Raw genomic sequence first — 24,254 nt, forward strand, 5'->3', positions numbered from 1 at the left:
AACTTAAGTTTTACTTGGCATGTTTTTGCCAGGCATTGGACATCTGCAGCTTGAAATATTTGCCTATTGTCAATAAAAAAAGAAAAAATAAACTACAAAAATAAAGCTCAAATTTAGATTTGAAAAGATGTGTATGTACATCAATTCTAAAGCCTTTCCACAGATCGTGAGAGAGTTCAGTTTTGGCTTTTGACTGTACCATTCTAACAGATTAAAATTAAAATTGTAGTAATGTGTGTATTTTCAGAGTTGTTATCTCACAGAGGAGCTTCTCAAATATTCATTAAAAAGTTTTCTCATGAGCTGCTTTGTTTCATGTGGTTGGAACATCTCATCCTCTTCCCCTACTTCACTAGGGGGCAACCTGAGACTACTGCTGCTGAGCTTTGGCTGTTTCCCTACACCTGTGGCTCTGCACAGGTGTGTGATATCTCATTAACTCTGGTGTTAGAAAGGGGAGCGTTACCAGTCATACTTTGCCTGAATGTTACCTACACTTGATGATGTCGAGCCTGTCATCCCTCTCTCATTCCTATTTTTCTTAGTGATCTCTTGTCCTGTCCTTAATTCAATTCAATTCAGTTTATTTATATAGCACCAATTCACAACACGTCATCTCAAGGCACTTTAAAGTTCAACCAATCATACAGTCAAATTGATTCAAAGTTTTCTATCTAAGAAAAACTAGTTGATTGCATCGACTGGAAGGCAATCCCTCACACTAAGCATGCTTGAGGTGACAATGGAGAGGAAAAACTCCCTTTTAACAGGAAGAAACCTCCAGCAGAACCAGACTCAGCAGCTGTAAAAGACGGCCCCTTCCAGGAAACACACAGCCAGGCAGAGAAGCTCCGAGCCACCTCCTATGTTAGAGTATGAAGAGAGCACATTCAGCCAGCCACGGTCAGAGAAACAGGAATACACTGGAAAACAGGCCGATCTCCAGCATCTATAAACAAGGGTGTTGATGGAAGCAGCACAACTTTCTAACCTGTGTTTGCTTACCCAAGTTGTTCTTCAGAAGTCAGATCATTCCAGCTGCAGAGCTGACTACCTCCTCATTCTCCCTCTGAGGTTCAAGCTTCCTGGTTTCTGTTACAAGCTGATTTATGTTCAAACCACTTTGCCTACCGACGGAACCGCTCCACTGAGGACGCCATCTCCTCTGCTCTCCACCTGAGCCTGGCACACCTTGAGGAGAAGAACACTCACGTGCGGATGCTGTTCCTGGACTTCAGTTCAGCTTTCAACACCATCATGCCACACCATCTAATAGGAAAACTAGAACAGCTGGGCTTTAATACACCCCTCTGCAATTGGCTGCTAGACTTCTTCACAAACAGACCTCTGTCAGTTCGGTTCGGACAGAACACCTCTGATGTCATCATCCTAAGCACAGGCTCCCCTCAGGGCTGCCCCCTGCTTATCACCCTGATGACACTTGACTGCGTTCCCAGGTAACCACCAATCACATAGTGCAGTTTGCAGATGACACCACGGTGGTGGACCTCATCAGAGACGACGATGACCAGGATTACAGAGAGGAGGTGGAGCAGTTGGTGGACTGGTGCAGAAATAACAGCCTGATCCTGAATGTGGAGAAGAGAAAGGAGATCATCTTGGATTTCAAGAAGAACCTGTGTAACCACGCTCCACTGGTCATCAACAGCTCAGCTGTAGAGGTGGTCAATAGCACCAAATTCCTGGGAGAGCGCATCACAGACAACCTCACCTGGACTGTAAACACCTTCCTGCGAGGATGAGGAGAGCCCACCTAGCCCCACCCATCCTTACAACCTTCTACAGAAGCACTAAAGAGAGCGTTCTGACCAGCTGTCTCACTGCGTGGTGTAGAGGCTGCAGCGTCTCAGCCTGGATGAAGGTAAGAAGAGTGGTAAGAACAGCAGAGAAGATAATCGGGGCTCCTCTTCCCACCATTAAAGACATTTCATCCCAGTGTCCCAAGCCTGTAATTTTTTAATGACCCCTCACACCCCCACCATGGACTGTTTTCCCTGCTGCCCTCTTGGAAGAGGCTTTGCAGCATTTGATGCAGGTCCAGCAGATTCTGCAACAGCTTCTTCCCCACTGCCATCAGACTGCTGAACTCTTGAAAAAACTCTAAATCATGCCACAGACTTTGCATCACACCGATAACACCAAACTAAAACACTGCATATTTGCACCATACATATTTAATGCTCTGTCCATATCAATGCATTTTTGCACAATGTTTTTTCTCCAACACTGTTAACAATTCATAACTGCTGCACTTTATGGAATGAAAAATTAATTAATTAATTTCACTGCTAAGCTATTGCCCATTTACTGTATGAAAGCTGTACAAAAGGAAATTTCATTTTGTACACTGCAAAAACAATCCAGAAATAAGTAAAAAATGGCTTAAATTAAGTATATTTAGCCTTAATTTGAGCAGGTAAATAAGATGATTTGCCAATGGAATGAGTATTTTCACTCTTAAAATAAGATAGTTAGATAATATTTACTTGAAATAAGACGATAAAATAGTTTTTTCTTATTTTAAAAGGAAATTGTATTGTTCCATTGGCAAAGTGTCTTACTTACCTCCTCAAATCAAGGAAAAACACACTTATTTTAAGAAAAAATAACTTATTGAGATTTATATTTTTTGCAGTGTATACAGTGTGTCTATACAAAATGACAATATAAGTTTTCTAAGTAAGATTAAGTCTTTATTATCAATCATTATCATTTTTAAAACTGTTAAACCTTCCACCTATTTCTCTACTAAGAGTCTTCAACTTATGTGGGTTCACAGAAGATAAAAATATGAAAAGGTTTTACATTAAAACTTTGCATTACTTTTATGTCGTGATCTGCTGTGATAGCTGGCCTTAACTACTCATGCCTTTCACTTGCTTCACTCTTTCCAGCTCCTAATCATCTCTTATCTCATCTGGATCCTGGCAGCCAGTGGAAGGAGGGTTTTGTGTCTGTCTCGTCTCCTAGTCGTCCACTGTTCCTCCCCTGCTGAGTCCTCTGGGTTTTTGGCTCTTTACGCGGGGAGGATCAGTTTTTATTCCTGTAAGCCTGGCTCCAAGGTGGAGACCAGTTTAAAGGTCCTGCTCAAGTTCTGGTTCCACGTCTTGTCTCGGCTACCCTCTTCCAATGAGCCTGCCCGTCTACACCTGATCCTGTCTGCTCCTGTGCATGTCCACCCGGTCACGCTTCCAGACTTTGAACCTGCCCTGGAGCTCTAGGATGCCTGGATCCTGCCTGTTCTGCAAGTTCTCTGGGACTACTGCACCGGGGACACTCAGTGACGCATGTCGCGTTTGTCTTCAGTCCAGCGGCTGGATTGCGCACCTTTCCAGGAAGATGGACTGGACTGTTGAACCAGGTAAGTGACTCACTGAGATCATCTTCTGTCAGATAATTGTGGTCACTTACCTGTGTTTCTCCCAACAGAGTGTCTGAGATTGGGTGGTGCCCCGCACCCCTCCTGCAACATCCAAGCTCCACTTTAGTTTAGTTTGTTTATGTTTTCATATTCATAAACCTTTTGAACTTTCCTACTGACTGTCTCACCTTGAATACTGGGTCCATCTGTCTTGTTTTATGACATTTTATTGGTCTGAGACATACCTTAAAAAAATAAAAAGAAAACAATGGGACAAGGTTTAAAGCTGAAGACCAAAAAAAAGCAAAGCAATTTGCACCAAATTACATCCTAATTGGCAGGTTTCTGTACCCTTCACCAATCCACTGTGGTTTAAACAAAACACATCAGAAAAACGTGACATTTGAACATGAAACTCATCTGAGTACTTTAATTAAGGCAGTTCAATTATTAATTAATGCAGAAAACGGGGACAGTAAATATTTACACATTAATCTTACATACTGCTTTACCCATGATTATTTTATAAGCCACTTTCTCTATGGTGTGCTCATGCCTAAAGCATGCATGACAGCACATTTATTGAGGACGTAAGGTGAAAATCCTTTATCCTGGCTTCAAAGACTGGAGATAGGGAGGAGAGAACAAAGTTAATAGACTATCACTTCACCTAAAGAGAACTGATTGTAGTATCCAGGAGGGTCACACACACAGTGGAACGGGTCGCAGAAAAGAAAAAACAGAATTTCTGAGTCCTGTGGGTTAATTCAGAGTGTTTTAGCTGCAATCACTGTGGCTGAGCATTCATGAGCGGTGCAGGGATGGAAGGGAGGGGTGAGGAGTGTAGATGGAGCAACAGCGCAGCGCTGAGATACAGGAGAGAGGGAGAGCCGCGGAGCGAGCGCGTCCACTTGGCTGCAAGCGGAGGAAAGAGGCGGAGGGAGGAGGGTCTGCCTTTTCACCTGAAGATTACTTTGTCTCACACTTCTCTCACCCAGAGAGCTGCAGAGAGGAGAACCGATCAGGAGAGGTGTGACTTCCAGCTCCCAGGTCTGCTTCTTCCTCTCTACACCAAGCTCCACCGGACTTCTCTTATAGAAACCAGCGCAATCAGAGTCAGTTGGAAAGGCTCAGTGATAGAAGGAAAAAGTGAGAAAACTGCAGCAAAACCGGCAGAGACCGCAAGGAGAGAAGTTCTGGGTTTCCACTTCAGAAGGCAACTTGAAAGGTAGGATTTTAATTTATAATTTAAAAAAAAATGTGAGAAGGTAAGTGAGTGATGCATCTTTCCTGATCAAAGGAGGCAAAGGATGAGAAGTTGGAGTGAAAATGTTGAGTTGGATCAGTTTTGTTGTTTCTGGAGGGTTATGAAAGTGAGAGGAGGAGGTAGAAGGATAGTTGGACTGAGAGTGATGGAGGGGTAGGAGGAGGACTGGAGTGGCAGGGTGGGAATGGGGTGGAGGGGATGTAGGGTTGCTGGCAGCCAACTCAGTAACCAAGGCAGCTGAGATGAGACAGAGCCAACAGGGGACACTGGGATTTCTATTTTTCACCCTCACAGTGATACGGCGGGGCTCTGCCAAGTCCCCTGCCTCATCCCCCCAACGGATAAAGATTTCATTGTGTGCCGCTGTGACCGAATTCATTAACCATCTACATGTACACCCCCCCCCCCCACTCCCCAACACACACTAACTCCAAATTTACACACACACACACCCCAATGCACACACACACACCCCGATATACACACACACCTCAATGTACACACAGACACCTCAACACACACACACACCCCAATACGCACACACACACCCCAATACGCACACACACCCTAACACACACACCCCAATGCACACACACACATCCCAATGCACACACACACACCCGAATGTACACACACACCTCAACACCATCCCCAATGAACACACACACACACCCCAATGCACACACACCCCAATGCACACACCCCCTCTGCTCTCTCAGGCTCCCAGTGCCCGTCTGCTCGCTCTCATAACGCTCCTGTTTGCCCTATAATCAGCTCAACTGGTGTCGCATCAACAGTTGGGTTTCTCTTAGCTCTGCAGAAAATGATAAACCTGCTGAAGGATCCCAGAGGGATACCTTTGAACCAGAAGGGAGAGTGGGAGCAAAAAGTTTATCAGTCTTGCTCTCAGGACTCCACATGGCGTCGCTGTAAATGCAAATGAGGGTTTACCAGAAATGTATGCCATGGCAACTTGCTCCCGCTTGTGGGAAATGAATTCCAGGGAAATCCTGGGGGCTGGGAACAAAAATTAAAAAAGAACTTAAGTATTATTCAAACTTCAAACCTCCTCAAATAAAAGGTTGTGTTCTAGTTTTAATCAATTATTCCGTATCGTCTCAGGGGTTTATTTGTTGGCCTTTTATCTTGTTGTTTTACTTACTAACTAATTAAAATTTTAATTGCTGTTGATTTTTCTTGCTTTTTTTTCCTTCTTGTTTTTGAAATGAAATCCCTAACAATATTCTCTCATTTTCCAGAGAGAATATTGTTTTTGAGAGATCCAAAAACCATGAAAAGCCGGAATCTGTAAAACAGAATGTAGAATGCTCGGGTTACTACATATTTTCCATATATGTGTTGATATATTCATTGCATATGAACAGAATGGATGTTAATATGTCAGGTTTATGCTTGAATGCCTTTTATAGGTGCCCTCTTGTGGCCCAAAACAAAAAAGGAAAAGAAATTGGATGAAAATACACTCACCCAATTACATTATTGGGTACATCTCTCTAGTACTAGGCTGGACCACTCTTTCTGTCAGAACTGTCCATATATGTTTGTGCCTTTAAAATGTGGAGGTAAGGTGAGTAAGCATGGTGAAAATGGTCAGATAGGGAGGAGAGGTTTTATTTTCACATGGAAAAACTGTTTGTGAGCAGGAAACACATTTTCCACAATGATTATGAATAAAAGTCATTCTTGAAAATTCCCTAAATGGACAACCTGAACCTTAAAGTCGTAGGTTAGGCATATTTAAGTTTCAAATAATTCTGGCTTAAACATGTAAATAAATGTATTCTTTATAAGACCATATTGTCCCAAAAGTTAGAAAATTTCTATAAAAAAAAAAAAAAATCATGCCTTAAAATCTGTGTGGGTTTTTTTCGTTATCTTATGCAGGCTAGTTAGTTATATGTCAGCTTGTACACCTAAATTTGGCCAATCATATATCAGTGGTCATCTGTCAATCAAACTGTTTCGGTCATAGGATCTTGATTCATATATCGCAGCTAATATATGCAATGGTTAGAATAAAAAATAAGAATAATTTCCTTTCCCATTGAGTTCCGTCCCAGTGTTCATGGGGATGGACGTCTGTGTCTTCAGCAGGCGTAGAGCTAACAGAACTGGCAGCGTTGCGTGGCAAGGACTCAAACATGTACGGCTGGAAGCCTTCTACACCAAGCCAAGCTTCTGCCGCCCTGGCGTCCTCTTCCACAACGTCTTCATCTCGCTTTCCTCCTCTAAATAAAAAAATGTATGAAGGAGGAGACTCATCCACGACCTCCGACACTAAACTCTCCTCCTCTTGCATGTTTCCTCTGTCCATAGCGTTCCTTGACAGTGTCGTTTCTAAGTCACCAATTTAGTGCTACTTGGTCCCAATGGAAATTCCCACTGGAACCTACCAGCACTAAGTTGCTAACTGGTTAGCAAGATGCATCTGAGACACCGGCCACAACCAAACTTCCTTGCGAACCTTCCGCCACAACAATCCCGCCCCCTTGACAATTGACCAATCACATTCATTTTATTAACTCGTGTAAAGTCAGGCGCCACTCTGGAGAATTCGGAAATGCAACCGTTGGAACAGCCGCGACTCTAAGCCACTCAACTGCTCTTTCAAAGCTAATTAGCCCCTCTGATCTTTTTTATAGTGTCTGAGCCAAATAAAGGAGAATGTTTACCTGCAGCTGTATAGCGCTGTTATCGTGTCCCATTTTAGCTTCTACTGTATGGGTAGCATTAGCATCAGCATGTTCTGCCCAAATGAGATCTATTTGTGAGGAAAAACTAACTGACCAGTAGAAAAGATTGACCAGTAGAGTTACATTGTTTTTAGAATAACATTTGAGTGTCTAAGTTATTGTTGTGCTGATAATCAATTAGGTTCAATGCTAAAAGTCAGTATTTTCACAAAAGGAAGATTACCTGAATGAACCACTAATAAATATTTAGGTTTCTGAAGACGGTTCTTTGGAGAAATATCAGTACTGACACTCTGTTCAAGTTACCATAAATGTCAGTGCAATAAAACCCTGTCAGGAAAGTCACCAGAGTTTTAGCGCTCTGATTACCGGTTTTGCTGCAAGAGGTCCTTACAAAGCAATTTGTGGGTAGAATGTCAGCCTGGGCCTTAGTTAGTTTGCTTTGTGTGGGTGTTGTGTTGTGCACCAAGTTTGGCATTTCAAATTTCTGCGATCTTGTCATCGCCTTTTTTTCCCCTCTTATTTTTATTCTATGTGACTTCATTATTTGATTCTATAAAGTTTATAGTCTAGTTTAGAGTCTATAAAAATGACTATAAGCGTGGTTAGCTGCAGCTCTGCTCAGAGGTGGGTAGTTACTATTTACGTTTACTTAGTTACATTTACTTGAGTTACATTTGACAAAACTATACTTTTAGGAGTAGTTTTAGTCACTTTTTAACTCTCACTAAGTAAGAGCTTTTTTTTCTCTGCTCTTTCTTGTGTTAAATGTTTGGCTCGTCCATCAATCCTGAGTAATTTAACTAACTAATAGCCTGTTTTAAGTAGAAGTGCTCCAGGCTGAGACACACAGTTAATGTTCTTGTTAAAATGAGTGCTCTATTTCTGTACACAAGCTTTGTTGAACCTATCAAGACATTTGGAAGTCAAGTTAATATGCAGTAAAGTATAAATATTATCACCAGAGGTATTTGTTAGGGTTGCACCGATATTAGTCCTGGTGTACTGTTGTCAATTACTCGTACTTATACTTGTAAAAACAAGCTGATACTTTGAACCGATACCACTTCTATATTTGACAAAGATCACAATATCAAAACAGTTAAGTTTACCCTAGGGGTAGCTGTCAAGAGATCTTCCCTTGTTGGAAAAAGCCCCTTCTTCTGCAGGTAAGCTGTATTGGATCCAAGATCAAAGTCTGGCATTGTCTGCTTAGCAATTTTAAAAAATAAGATAAAAACATTGCGCTTTGACAAAAGCTTTTTTTTAGCAATTGTTTGGGTACTCAGTATCAGCAAGTACTAGAATGTCAGTACTTGTACCAAATAAGAAGTAATCCGGTATCGGGACATTTGTAATAGCTGTTTTATCCATGTAAAAAATTATGTAAAAAATAAAATTGGTCTTAAAAAGTGTGCCTGGAATTGCTATTTTTTAGTTACATTATTTGTTGGTTTTTTATCGTTTTTACTATAATCTTTGAAATACCAGAATTTGCACATAAATTTAGATTTCAGTCTGCCTCTGCTACCTTGTTTTAAATATCAGATTCTGTCTTACTCTGTACTTCAGCATTCTTTTTGATAAATACGTTTTCTAAAAATAGGACGATGTAGTGCTACTCTTACAGTGCAATGACTGAGTACTCTACCCACGTCAATATGTATATATATATATATATATATATATATATATATATATATATATATATATATATATATATATATCAGCATGATATTGATTGGAAAGATATGACTTTAATGGCTGTATTTATTTAAAATTTCATAAAAGAAGAAATATCGATCATACCAAAAGCCAACATATTGATGTGTGACATATTTGAGCATAGCTCCAATTGCTAGATGGCCTCAAAGTGGGATCCTGCTTATGAGCTTAATGCATATCACCCGGCATTAGAGGCATGTAAATATACTGTAACATGGTGGTTTAAGGAAAATTTACAAGATGCTAATATAGTTTTGCAGAATAAGTAATCATCGTGCATCTGTTGCAATCATTAGCTTAAAGAACATCAGTTATTCTTTGGTAACTGAAAAGCAAATACCTTTCAATCCTTTTTAGAAAAAAACTTTGACAATCATAGAGCCCCCAGGCTTGTTCATCATGTATTCAAAATTGTGACTTAATATCTGTAAAACAGTTGATCAACTTGTTCCACAGTATTTAAAACAGCTTTACTCTCATAGGAATCGGGACACAAACCGTATAGAAAGTTATCTCAGAACATCCCTACAGACTATCAACAGGAAAACATATTTTTTGCTCATCACATTCTTAAGGAAATGGCAACAAGTGTAATGATCAGTGAGAAGCCAAAGTTCATAATGTATTCTGCCTTTTAACTTTACTCATCAGTCTTTCCATGCCTTTCTCCACATTAAAGCCGGAGTCATCACCCCTTTAGGTAGAAAGACTGGTAAAGGCTTTTATGGCCTGCTTATTGTTTTCAGGTTGTGAGACACCACCCTCGTGGTGAAATCAATAGCCCAGTAAATTCCTAATTGAATGACTGCGGGGCTCAGAGCCTGACGGGGCTTTATGGGCTACCAGAAGGCGTCTTTGAGAGCGCGCTGAACATCAAGGACCCTGCTGGCGTTGTTGTGGTCTGGGAAACAACGCGGTGTCAATCAGTGAGTGCCTGGCAGGCGACAATGGCGGCGGGATGGCGTTGGCGTTTCTACACCTGCCAAGATATGCTTCATATGAGATGAAGAGAGAATCATGTTACCGTCAATTAGCTTTTCTTCCTGTTAAACCAGTTTGGCTCTTGTGGTCGTCATAAAGCAAAGTGGACACCTGTGAACCGTGTCGTAAGTGTCAGGAAGATGGAGCAGAAGCTTCGGGGGTTTAAGAGCAGAAACATGATGAGACATGTTCTTCTTTTGCTGGTATTGTTCAGCAGAGCAAATCCCTTTGTTTGAGCTGTAAGTCATCTGTCTGAGCTGTTGATGAAGTGACTGACCTCAGGGCTCATGTTGCTACTTTAACGCAGGGAAAGGACAACAACATGTACTCTGTGGCAATTTCTGAAATGTCAAACCTTTTCTTGCAAAACAGAATCTCTCTTATTACCTTGTTGGAAGTAGGCTACCATGAAAGGTGTCATATTTATGTGTATTATCTTGTATTATATTAGCAATATTCAAAACCTCTATGAAATATTTGTCAGTTGTTACCCTATATTCCACTATTATTTCAATAACAGCTGTGCAAATATAACATGATAGAGCTTATCAGGCATGAGGTGCAGACAATACGGTTGAAGGCCAGACTTAAATAAAAAAGGATGTGGCTTTACCAAACAAAAACTATGTTTACGCTCTCGTAGACGGAACTGGAAACCTGAATTATTCAATTTTGAAATGGCCTTGTGTGATAAATTTAAAATCCTTTTCCAAGGTAAAATCATTCACCAGCAACGAGCTACGCTGACTGAACAGAGTAAAATCCACAGAGTCTGAAATAACTGCATACATTCCTTTTTAGACGGGTTTTAAAGCTTTACCCAAAGCTGTTTTTTTTTGTTTCTTTCGACTCCATTAACATGTCTCTAAGTAACTAACAAGTTACCAATTTCATAGTTTTGATGAATGGTTGTTAAAAGATGAAGAGATACAATTATAGTGGGAAAAAACACATCCCAGTAACATTACAGGGTTTTTCTGCATGTAGTTTGTTTGACGTTTTTTCTCCAACATTTTCATTGTGGCTTCATCTTTAATGGATTAATAAATTCTCTCTGGGGCATTTCTAAATCTCTCAGGTTTTTAATATGTGGTGGGATCTTGTTTATGTCTACTTACATTGAATTTTATTGTTCTATTGGTTTCTATCATATTTAATGTAAATCCAAACGGTACATCAGCCTCTATAGATACAGTGTGACTGAATGGGATGCTATTAAGGTATTTTCCTACAATTTAAGGTGGATTTAAACCATTTAAGGAACGCTATTAGGCTCAGATTGCTAACAAAATCATAATTAATAAAAAATTTAACATTATTAATCTCACTGGAGAAATTAATTCTCTGCATTTAACTAATTTCATTGGGGGGCAGTGGCCTGCTGTTGTGCAGCACCCGGGGAACAGATTCCAAGCGCAATGCCCCAACCACTAGGCGGCCACTCCCCCCGTAACAGATTATAATCAGAGGTGTGCAAAATAAAAGTTGAAAGCAATCAAAAGCCTGAAATATATATTTTTTTAACAAACAACTCCACTTTTTTTTGAAGGATAACATTAGAATTAATGTTTTAAGATCTATACAAATAAAAAGGCTTTTTATTTTATTTTGTCCAATAAACAATAATGCTGAGGCTGACTAATTAAAGTGGATGTGAGTTTTTCTCCCTTCAAAAAGCTTGTGGCGTTTAGAATAGTTGTGAGTTTAAGTAAAAGCCCTTTCTTTTTGACAGCCATGTTTGCACGAAACCTTTTTTCAATATTTTCTTGTTTTTTTTATTTTTGTTCTTAACAATCTTACCTTAAAATATCTTATAAAGGCTCAATCTGGATCGCTCACCGCAGCTGCCCGACCCACTTTTGGATGGTTCTTGGAGTCTGTTCATAAAATCCCTCTAAGATCTGTAGAAGTCTCCTGAGACGCACTCTGGACACCAATGATTTAAACCCTTAGAAAAGCAGCTAAAGCAACTTTTACAGTACAGTTGATCTATTGGGCTTCAGGCTAAATGTTGTGTAGAAAGTTGGACCATAGACGTTTCTGGTATCATTCTAGGTAGAATAAACAACCAATCTACATAGAAGCATCGAAAAAGTTCTTTGAAACTGATCGTCTTCCTTGACTTTTTGTGTAGTATACACATTTCTATCCAAGTCTATATCAGGGCTGGATGTTCTCCTGTTATTATTCACCATTTGCTTTTGGGATCTATGGGAAAAAAACAAGGTTTTAACCATCAGGCTGTGTATTAGTCGAGTAGATAAAAACTGTAAATTATTCTTCATAAAAAATCCATGTCCATAAACTAGCTAGACAGCATGATGCTGCCAACACCATGCCTTAAAGTCACTATTTAAGGTTTTCCCATTTTGAAAAGGGTTTAAAACTGCTTTCATGTAAATCAGGGTTCACTGAAGGTAGTAAGACTGATTATCTAATAATAATAATATTATTATGAAAAGTTCATGGTAGGTTTGAGTCTTGATGTTTTCTGGGTTCTTTTGCTCAACATCCTTACCAATTCCATATGTATCTGAGTCTAAACCATGCAGATAATATTAAAATATTACCTCATGATCTGTAGATATTTAGAAAGGGCTCCAAAATATGTCCCTGAGTTGTGTAAATCTACTTTTTTAAACCTTTACTGAGATGCTTGAACATTTCCACTGAGCCTCAAAGAGGCGGTTAAGTCAGGGAGTAGCAACTCCCTACTACAGTAGCAACAGTAATCATGACCAGCAAACATTCAGTCTAGCTGTAAAGAGACGAATCAGCACCAGAAGTACATGAGCTCTCGCTGTCTTTAGGTTTAATGTTTCGCCACAAAGCCCACCTCACACAATCGCTGTTCACTGAAGAAAGTTTGAAATAACTTTAATAAATTTTGTTCTTCTATTATATTTTAATATCACCAGCAGACACTTTCTACACCGCAATGAGCATTCACACAGTGAGAGAGAAAGAGAGAGAGAGACTGCTGTTCACAATGGCCTCTAAACGCAGACTGGAGATATTAAGACATTGATTTGCTGGGAAAATGAGACAAACACTGTAATCTGTGAAGATAATCTTTCTCGTAGCACTACCGCTCCTCCGCAGAGGTTCAGAGCAGACGGGGGAATTAAACATCGTATGGGAGAAGAGTTATTCAATGATGTAATGTTATTGCTGTGTAGCGTCTCTCTGTTTCTGCAGCAGCCACTGGATGGTGGCTGGAAATGGAATAAAAATTCTTTTACCATCTTCAAACTATTAACAAACAGCATTACAGCAAAATGGTCTATTTATAACTGACCAAACTATAGCCAAAAGATTACCGTGCGTTACAACAAAACTCTACCATTTAATGTAAGCTTTTATGTGTTTTACTGGGCTTTTTAATATTACAGAGCAACAACAAAGCAGCAGAAGATTTAGAAATGAAATAAAAAGAATGTATGGTCTGAATAAGAGGTGTGCGATTTGTATCAACGTCCCTCTTACTCTCATACCCCTGAGTGACATTCATCTCTGATTAAAATGACCTCAGTTTAAATGCAGCTGATCTGAGAAGTCTGAAAAGACAATTAGAGGACAGACAGTAGGGTGAAGACCATGAAAGCCAGCAGATGGGTCAGGAGAAGTTTGGTGTAGAATAGGTGGAAAGAACTAACTCATCCATAATTATTCAGCCTTAAATACTCAGGGAAATACTGTATTTTACGGCTTTTCCCGCCATATGTAAATTTCCTCTATTATTGTATATTAAAAAGTTACAAAAAAAACATTGATCTGCCTCTCCACTGATGCTAGCATCACAAAACAAAATCTGATCATATTATTGTAGTTTGGTATCCATTGACAAGTGTTTATTTTATTCTTGTGCACATGTCTTAAAATATAATGGATACTGGAAATGGACTGGGGTAGATAGATGGCTCGCAGCAGATGTTGTAAAGTTTCAATTATTTTTATATCCACAATCTGCCAGGTTTGGAAATATGTTGTAATCATCTGTTAAAGCAGCCTAGTCAAAGTCCAGACCTACAGACTGAAACATTGATGCTCCCAAACAATCCCAGTCCAAACTGAAAATGTTTGATTTATGCTGCATTGTGGGTAAAATGGCTGATAAAGACAGCTGGATGTGCAGCAGGAGGAGGATCTACAGCACAAAGTACCGACTGAAGGGAGGCCTATCGTATCAATTACTCTCTGCCTCACAATTTTCCGAAACTTGTTGTTTCCTATCATACTGTATGATTTCTCAGTAAAAATGGGCTTAGATTGAGCCTGTATCAGATGTGAGTCCAGAGGGTATGAATACTTTAGCAAAGCACTCGATTCTAAAACGATTAAGATTAAATTAAATCTTAGAAAGTCTCGGGATCATATCACAGAACCCAGCGGTTGTCTGAAACCAAAAGAAACCCGTTTATGAGAACATTTAAAGCCAAGCCATAAAACAAATCTTCAGATATGAGCAGCTCTTGCCTCTAATATCGAAACAGAAGGTAAACTCCCACTTTATCATGAACCGAAGCTTCTTTCTCTATAACAGCATCGCTTCTATATGAGCTTTGGACAATAAAACTCTTTACTGGAGGCACAGTTTGAAACACAGAAGCATCCATTTAGCCCCTGTGGACAAATGTGGTGAGACAGCTAAAAGTACAGCTCTAATATAAGCTGTCAGTACCAACACAACTAATACAACTCCAAGTAATAAGTTGGGTCCCCTGGGTTTCTGCTACAGCCTAAATACTCTGCAGTCAAGGTAAAAAACTCTATGAAGGTGCAATGTGTTAAAACAAGCTCCTAAATCCCCAAACTGATCCCACATCAAGAGATGTGAGTTTTTATTTGATTAAGCCCCCTCCTCCAAATCCCACTTGGACATGAAATTATTCCGATCCTGCTCGGTTTGAAAACAGGAATCAGTTTTTTTTTTATCTCCAATATGACTCTCAGGTGACAGATCTATAAAAAGAATAGGAAAGTAACCTCATCTTTATAAATTGAATAAAATCCCATCATTGAATTCGTGTTATTCTGCTTTCCTACCTGACGGGATGTTTTACAAATTGCAAACATTCAAGGCCATGCTTAAAAAAAAAAAAGCATAATAAAAAGACTTTTATAAATTGAGATGATCTGACATGTGAACCTTCTCCCTCAGCAGTCCTTCAGAGCGTTGCGTGGAAACATACTGTAAGCCTGTTGGTTTTTAATGAACTGCTGGGGAGCTGCGCTTTATTATCCATTTGATTATTAGTGAACCAGATCCAAACACCGCAGATAATGATGAGCGTGGCTCATAAAATACATACTGCTGATAATAAACTGCAGCAGCCAGCTGAATTAAAAGGAGAAAATATTGGAGAAGGGTCTATAAATGCAGCTGGGGATATTCAAGGACCCAACAAAAGGAGTAAACACTGTTTAAAATCACAGTCTAGAACAGTTATTGTAGATGTCCCTCTATGGTCTGTCTGCACATTAAAAACTGTGGCTATTAGTAGCCCTCTAGGAGCCTCGTATGCAAAAGGCATAAACACAGCCATCACATTTTTTTACGCCAAAAACTCTGATTTATCAATCAGAAATGGTACTACTTCCTACGAAGGGAAGACATTTATTATTTAAGCTTTATGAACAGCATCATGTACCATTATAGACCTGAAACCTTAATTGTTCCAAACCAACATGTGTCCTAATCAGCTGCTGTTGCTATTGGACTTTCTGACACCTGATCCTAAGATTATCCCACAGGTTCTTAAAGGAGCTGTGAGCAGGACTACAGGCAGGCTAATCCATCATCTCTACTACATAATTGTCCCTTATGGTGAAAATGTGAGTTTGCAACTGGTTGTAGAATTTTATCTTAATACCACTCACCCCCAGTTTGTACAGCGATTGGCTCTGCTCTGCTGCGCTCAGATGGGAACGGCTACATTTACTTAAAAACCTCATTAAATTGATAAATTCCCCAGAATATTTTATTTTTCTGTCTTAATATTAGCCACTCAACAAATCGGATTAACTACTGGGCCGCTTGCATTCATCAAAACATAACAAACATTAAATACATCAAAATAAGCATAAAAAATAGTAGCTTATCCGCACTCATTGTAAAATATAACTCCTTAAAATACGTGGGAGGAGCTGTTTAGGTCAATGTTTATTGTTGGCTTTTATTGCATGATCTGTGCGTGCTCCTTGGAGCCCCTCTGGGAATTGCACAACAGTGCAGCAGAGGAAGTATAAGTTAGGAGGGTGAAGCAGAGGGGAGAGGACCCTGGTGCAGTGCAAATTGGGTGTAAGGAGTGGGATGTTCCACAGCGAGAAGAAGCCCTACTTTTTGACTTTTTGAGATCATCACACTGTCAGTGGAGAGTTTATATTTTAGACAGTTCACATATTCAAATCTGTGGCTCAACCTACAAATGCATCTTTCTTGCAAATGTTGAAGTAATGGTGAAAATTTACAGTCATCCAGGTCACATAAAAAAAAAAAAGTTGGAATAATATTAAATGGAATTCTCTAAGCCATAATAAGGCTTTTTTGGGCTACCCTATAAAGCCTCAAACTCAACTTCAGACATTCTGAATTGAGAGAGCTTTATGGATGGGAAGTGAAACGTTTTCAAACTTGCAAATAAAAGACCAGTGGTTTGTTTTTAACTTTTTTTTTTTTAAATGAAGAAGATTTTAAACAAAAACACACAAGGTTTAAGCCATGATAATTTGGAAGTCAAGCAGTATTGGTTTTGTTAGATTGTTCGAGTTGCCAATAGGTTTATGTTTAATAGTTTAGAGCACATTATTCAGTCACAGTTCTACTTTACCTACTTTTTTAAAGAAAACAGCTTTATACTTTAATAAAAAAAAGAAAGAAGAAAACTAGCGTCCCTCACTGATCTTTGGTTCATGTTAGCCTGCTAGCTTTTCTTCCTGTTACTAAAGCCAAGTGTAGCATCAAAATACAATGATATTACATTTTTCATGGCTTTGTTCATTTGCTCCAGCAGATGGAAACACTTATTTGCATTTTCTTTCTTTTCTACTATTTAAAATTTCAGTCAACATTCCTATCACGTTTGGATGGAAACATGGCTACCGAGACAGATTACCATCAATCTATTTAAATTAATTCTTATCAGTTTGTAAATTAGACCAGGGGTTTCCACATATTTCCCAACAGACCTGAAACATATTAACGCTTAAATACTTCACTTTCTATTGCAGAAAAAAACTAAATCTTTAAATATTTTTAATCATTTTTTAATCATTTAAATAATTTTCAATTGATTTTAAGGTGCATTTAACAACTAAATTGTATATTTAATATCTAAATCTTGCATTAAATAAATAAATCCATTTATTGGGACATTCGCATTTATGTCTTCTATATTTTGGCCCTCAGGGATCACATCAGAATGATTATAAATGTCATCTCTGGACTCCAAACTTGGGTTCTTGTGACCTGTATTTGGGAACTCCTGGATTAGAACATCAGAAAAAAAACACACATGAAATATCATCTGAACTTTGAGCTGCAATTATCTCCAAATTAAACTTCCAAACCGATTCATTATCTGAGCCCAGCCTAAAAATAAACAGCTCATCCACCTTCAGTGGAGGCCAAAATGATCATCACAATGAATAAGGAATGCAGGTCGACCTTGGTGCTGGCAGACACTGATTATGTTTTATTGCCCCCCCCCCCCCTTCCAAAAAAAAAAGGGAGCCAAATACTCACCAATGTCTCTGCCGGATAAAATGGAGCGAGGCGGGACATGAGTTATGGCGTCTGGAGCTGGCGTGCTCCAGTTAACTTTTTTCTATCATATAGCAGAGGAGAGGATGAACTGCCATAAATCTGACCCACACATCCTTTAGGTTTCTATACTCTGCAGCTCTCAGCGGGATGTGGCTCTCTCTGCCTCTTTTAATGCTGTGTTTTTAACCGTATGTAGAGTGTTGGCATGTGCCAGCAAAGCTAATTAGCTGTTTGGAAAAGTGTTTGGGTTTCAATCTGTGCATGAATTTACTCTCTGAGAGAAATGACCCAAACTGAAGAGGATCCAAGGACAGTCAGTCCGATTCGGTCCAAAAGCAGCTCCAGTCCTAATGGCAGCATGCTTCATATCACTAAAGAAGGAGACATAACGCCAACATTAGCTGCACCGTTAAATGACTGATCATTCCGTGGTTCGATGACAAGCAAAGCATGAAATCTATCTGCAAATTTACCATTTCACTTGTTGAACTCATCTGAATCACTAACTAATGCATAGAGGAGCAACTGAGTGAGTCTTAAGGAGCTTGCGTTACAGCGGCATATGTGAAACTGGAAAAGAAATCACTTTCCATCTGTCTACCTGCAGAGTTTGACAATAAATATCCAGAGTTTTCGTATTTCCTAATACTGATTGTCAGTTTCAGGAATCAACAGAGGAGTTTGGACACTGATATCGGTTGGTTGTTGTTCCCAGGTGTCATGAATGCACATTTTAGATGCTTTTGATGGAGGTTGGCCACAGCTGAGACCCACACCTAATGGAAAAAAATGTTAGCAAGATGCTAAAGGCCACAGCGAGTGAATCACGATGGCGCATGAGGAAAGAAAAGAGTGAAGAATTTAGAATATTTGGCTTGGAGGCCAAAACTCTGCTTCCTATTTACAGACGAATTCTGAGTGACTTAGAAAAAGGCTGCACAGTATACCAAGAATAGTTCATAATCAAAATCTCTCTCTTTTTTTAAAATATGGCTTTTTGGAGGGCATTTATGCTTTTATTTGGACATTTTTATAATAGTATAGTCAGTGAGACAGAGAGTCACAGCAGCTAATAATTCTGGACAAAAGGATAAAGCCCAAAATGATAAAGAAAGTAAGGATAACAAGAAAAAGAAGGAAGTGGAGGCTGGGTAGCATCACAAGGTTTTCCTAAATGGTGCAGCCCTGATTTATATTGAATGAAAGCGTCGATTGTGTTTGGGATTGGTCAGCTAGATACCAGCTGCTATTTACCAATTGTTTTATCAGAAAATAATGCAGAAAAAGCAACTGAGGAGACAATATTAAAATTTTAGAGATCTGATACGTGTAGTGAAATATTTTTCTCCTTTGCTCTGTCTATTTATGCCGCTACAGCGGAAAGCTAGTCTTCAAGAGGAGCAGGTCTGGTTAGATTAGGTTAAGTTTCAGGAACGGCAAAGAGCCGTCTGCCACAAAATAATGGATCAAAACATTGGAGGAGGAATAAAACATGATTTAACTCAAGTAAAAAGGTGTTTGATAAAAGTCTCCTTAAGTACTGATTTAATTATTAAAATAATTTAATATAAAAATATTTTATGTTACTATACAGACAAAATTATAAGGTTCTGCAAAAGTTTTTATATTTTAAAGAGAATTCTTTATAATATGTTATGTAGTAATGTGGAACAGGTTAAAGCATCTCTAATTACAACATGTGTACCGTTTGACCACTTGGTCTCCCAATGCCTGCTATCACAGACTAATATAAAACTATTGATGGGATGCAATTAAATGTTTTAATCCTTAATTAAAGGGTCTGTAATTAACTGATTGCAATTAAATGCATTTAAATCCAACTAAATACATTGTATAAATTATCATATCAGCACAGAAACACATTTTTTCTTATCTTTAATCAATTATTTATGTTATTCAACCATCGGATTGGTTAAAAGTTAAATATTTTGGCTTTATTTTTTTTTAGAAATCCTTGATATTTTATGTAATATCCTTGAAAAATGACTTCTAAATAAGTGTGAACAGTAAGTGAATTATAGCATAATTCCTTTCACTAAATATGGTTAAAAAAATTTAAAGGAACCTGTAATAAAGATTTGATGTAGTCTGATCAAGTCATGGTTGCAAGTTTTAAGTTTAAATACTCGCAGTGGACAAACTTCTGTGATGTGTGTCAGATTTATGCAGAATAAGCGTGCACACAGTTACCTGCTTTGGACTTTAGTATGTATAAAAAAAATGCAATTATTGGGATCATTTTTTAATGCATTAAAGTCACAGCCCTAATGAAAGCATTAAAGAGTAGAAAGTAAAATACTCACTTTAAATTATCTGGTTCATTTTTGTTAATTAAAAAAAAAAATAATAATTGTTATTCAAATAAGCTGCTAATGATGCCAATAATTGTATTTACTATCAATACTTTAAAATGATATAACTAAAGTAAACAGTAAGGTGCAGTAAACTACTCCTGAAAGTTAACCCTACTTGAGTAAATGGAACTACCAGCACACCTTGGAGGTGTTTCGGCGTGCAGGGAGGAAATGCTCCAGTTTGCCATGCAGGTTTGAACAGTTCTGCAACCTTTTGCATACAGTTTATAAACTTAGATTACAGATTTCACCTACCTGTATTTTCATCTCTGCACCTGGCCCTTTTTTTGGGCTGCGTACCAGCGAAATTAGAGCCTTTAAAAATGTGTTCACCCAAACACCACACATCCCCCTATAGTGTTTGCATTCTTTAACATAAAAAAACCCCGAAAGGATTTCAGATTTATTGAGCCAGAACTGGACGCTATGAGACACATTTTACCTTTACATGCCTTGTTTTGATGCAGAGCCTGCTGCAAAGACACAGCCTTGCATAACTTCTGAGTACATGTGTGTAAGTGTCTTTTTTTCTGTGTGTGTGTGTGTGTTTCCATCAGCGCAGATTGCTCATGAAATACAACCTCTGGAAAAGTTTCCTGTCCGTGTTCTCCTCTTTGAACTGCAATCCATTATCTTCGGATATCAAATTCGCCCCAACAGGTGTATTGTGGTAGGATGATATGGGCTCGTGGCAGTCTGCCACAGATGCAGGGATGAAAGAGAAGAACCGGGTCCGTGCACACACCAACACAATCATCTACACACCTTGAGAGTTTTGCACAAACTCATAATGCAGCTATCACCAGCCACATCTGCAGCTGGGAAGGAAGTGAGAACCAGTCATCTGAATCTTTTTTTTTTTAAGGACATGTGAATCAAGATTGGATGGGCTCAGGCTGGGGGGGTGAGGACTTCTCTCTGGGTTGCTGTCGCTGTTTTTCTAACATTCCCTGAGGCATAGATCAATGGTAAAAGTAATGTAGAAAACAGAAACAAAGGAAAGTCTCAGAAAAAAGTTGAAACAATAAATCATAGGTTTTAGTTTTTATTCCACAGAGCTGCTTTCAACCGCTGCTTTTATAGATTAACACCCATTGGACATTCTGCACAGCTTAATTGTATTTGCAACAATGGATTACATGAAAACTAATAGATGATGAGCATAAAATGAGCATTTCTGCAGAGTGAGAGCCTTTCTGCGAACTTGGTGGAGACGGAAAACAAAGATAAAAGAAGAAACAGCAGCGAACAGATGGTCAGAAACACAACTGTGCGCTAGATGTGATATTGAGCAGCTGTATGCCGACACGTTCAATTTAATAAGCTGCAAATATGCCAACGCTGTTTACAGCTTGTTGCACTTCCCCCTCATGGACAGGAAAAAAGTTCTGATGTTCATTATTAGCAGCTTCTTTTTTTTTTGAAACATAGAAACCGAAAAATCATCACAATAACAAACCTTAACAGTCTACTGGGACTTTATGTGATAGCTAAACAAAGTAGCCCATAATTGTGGAGTAGAAGGAAAATGATCCATTAATGTTAACAGAATACATACTGATAAAAAACTGAATATTCAGCCACATCTAGTTGGATACCTGGAATAAAAATACAATCGGAATTGCTTAATGTAAGCCACTGGGTTTTAATTTAACGTCATTATCAATCCAGCTGTTCTCTGAAGATCTCACATTTTTTCCCCTTTGGCAGGGTGACAAAAAAAGCCACTGCTGAAAGTAAGAAATCACAAGTCCTACTTGATATTTACAAGACGCCATTAAGGAAACGTAGGATGTTTGTGATGAAATGGGACCAAACTATTTAGTCAACACTTTAAACTCTGTGAGGAGTGCAGAATTACCAGCATCAGCAGGTACATTGGTCGGAGTCGATGTGAAGATGAATGGTTTTAAAGGAAAAGTCCGGTCACATTCAGAATACAAGCTTAGTATGAAATTATTACATACTTTTCAATAAAAGAGAAGTGTTATTAATTTGAATGTGCTTTACTGGAGACTTTTTTGACATTTGTCGAAGAGCACTACTGCCACCTACTGGTTTGTGATGTCACAGTGCGGTATCGGCTGTTGAGCAAGTCCCAGTACTATATCTGGTGTTTGTCACAATGCGCTATTATCCAGGATGGCAACGACCAGTGCACTATGCGAAGCAGAGATCAACGCATTAATGATGTTTTTTCTCTGGCCAAAACTTCAACGGCAAATCCTCCCTCTTCAAGTTGGCAATCCAACGATGAACCCTGTTGGATCATGAAGCGGAAAGGTGAAATAACAAATTTGTTTTCACTTTTACTCAATGTATTCCAACATTCAACTGCCATGCATGTGGGCATTGTCAGTTTCACTATAGCTCTGGTGAATTTCATTGGTGAAGTCCTCTGGAAATCTTCAATAATTGTTGTTGATTGCATGTGTCTAGTAGTTCCCATTGATTTTGTTTGTAAAGCGGAGAGAATGGCGCTAGGTTCACAGCACCGTGACATCATTGCCGGAAGATGTCGGGAGTGAGGTGTTACTATATTTGGACAAAAATGGCCGCTCCCAGACTCAATGATCATGACTAAAATATTGTTTTTATTTTTTATTGATTAACGCTAAATCCATTAAATCACTGCGAATGTATTAGGTTTAGGTATAAACAATGATCCATGGGTTATTCCTTGCTGACCGGACTTTTCCTTTAAAAAAAGAGCAGTCCTGATGGAGGCTGCATCACCTTCCATCAGGACTGCCACCTTTAACATAACAAATACTAATAAAAACCAGGATTAAAGGAATGATGTCTCAGCAAGACCTTAAAAATGAATTAGTACTTTCATTTTTAATAGAATTAGAGTGGTGTCTTTAAAGGTCTTCCTAAAAAGTTGATCAGTATTAATATAGAATGCTGCTGCCTGCGTCCTCACTAAAACTATGAAAGTGGAGCATATCAGCCCGGTTCTGAAGTCCTTAATCTGGCTCTCTGTGGATTAGCTCCAAAATACATTACAGACTTGTCAGTGGATCATCCTTCTCTGATGTCCTAGCTAAAGTCTGCTCTGCATATCTAGAACCAAAACCAAACATGGAGCCCATAGTTGCTGCACTGATCTGTAACAAACACCCATCAGTTTAGAGTGTTACCTGATACACCATTACCTTCATCATGATAAATTTGTAGCCCAACTTGTCTTCACCTGTCTCTATTATACCACTACAGTGTCATTTCCCATGTATGTTTTTTTTTCTTATGCCCTGTTCAAATAGAGCACTTTGAATTTCCATGGTACTGAAATAAAGTAGCATGTAGATCATAGGAGATTTATGCAATAGAATGACCCAGTCGAAGTCCAGACATAAATTAAACTGAGAAATCACAGAGAGACTTAAACAATACTAGTTATATTTATGTATTACTTAAAGTTGCACTGAATTAGAGCTGAGGTTTGTGCTTGATTTGTAGAAAATTACCAACCAGCAGCCTCTTTGACATAAACACAAAGTTTTTTTTTCCAAAAAGCTTTTCTGTTTGCTGTTTTCTAAAGATTACGCATAAAACCAGCAGTAGTTCAGGAAACCATGAAAGGCCTGTATGTGTCGCTGTGACTTGGCTCGCGAAACTGAAATAAAATAAAGCTAAAAAGAATGAATAAAGCCTCCAAACCAGCCCAGTGGAACACATGAATGAACTGTTAAACTAAAAGCACGCTTCAGATTTCTTACCAAACTATCATATTAAAAACACACATTTAAGATTATTTCAAAAGAACAAGTGAATGTCATTTTTGTATTTTTATATTGCCCATTACTCTTTGAGATGCTGAATAACATAGCTTAGCATTGATATAAGGTAAGGCAAATTTAATTATATAGAACAATTCAGTATAAAAATACAAATGAAATTGCTTTAGATGAATTAAACAATAAAAAGGAAGAAATATAAAAGCAGAATAAAAACAAGCAGAAACAAAAACATGATAAAAGCAGGTAGTAAAACAAATAAAACAGTTGGACCACAAACGTAAACTAATAATACCTCAGTTAAA

General features: G+C 38.6%; 1 protein-coding gene across 1 annotated transcript in view; it reads left to right on the forward strand.

The window, feature by feature from the left end:
* Positions 1 to 4,266: 4,266 nt before the first annotated feature.
* Positions 4,267 to 24,254, forward strand: part of LOC119796383 (cadherin-20-like) — a 151,906-nt gene continuing 131,918 nt past the window's right edge. Inside the window, exon 1 of the mRNA XM_038304893.1 lies at positions 4,267 to 4,610. The gene's annotated coding sequence lies outside the window, so the exon portion shown is untranslated. The remainder of the gene's footprint in view (positions 4,611 to 24,254) is intronic.

This window comes from Cyprinodon tularosa, unplaced genomic scaffold, assembly GCF_016077235.1.
Source record: "Cyprinodon tularosa strain WSP-4 unplaced genomic scaffold, ASM1607723v1 ctg546, whole genome shotgun sequence".
Classification (NCBI taxonomy): Eukaryota; Metazoa; Chordata; class Actinopteri; order Cyprinodontiformes; family Cyprinodontidae; genus Cyprinodon; species Cyprinodon tularosa.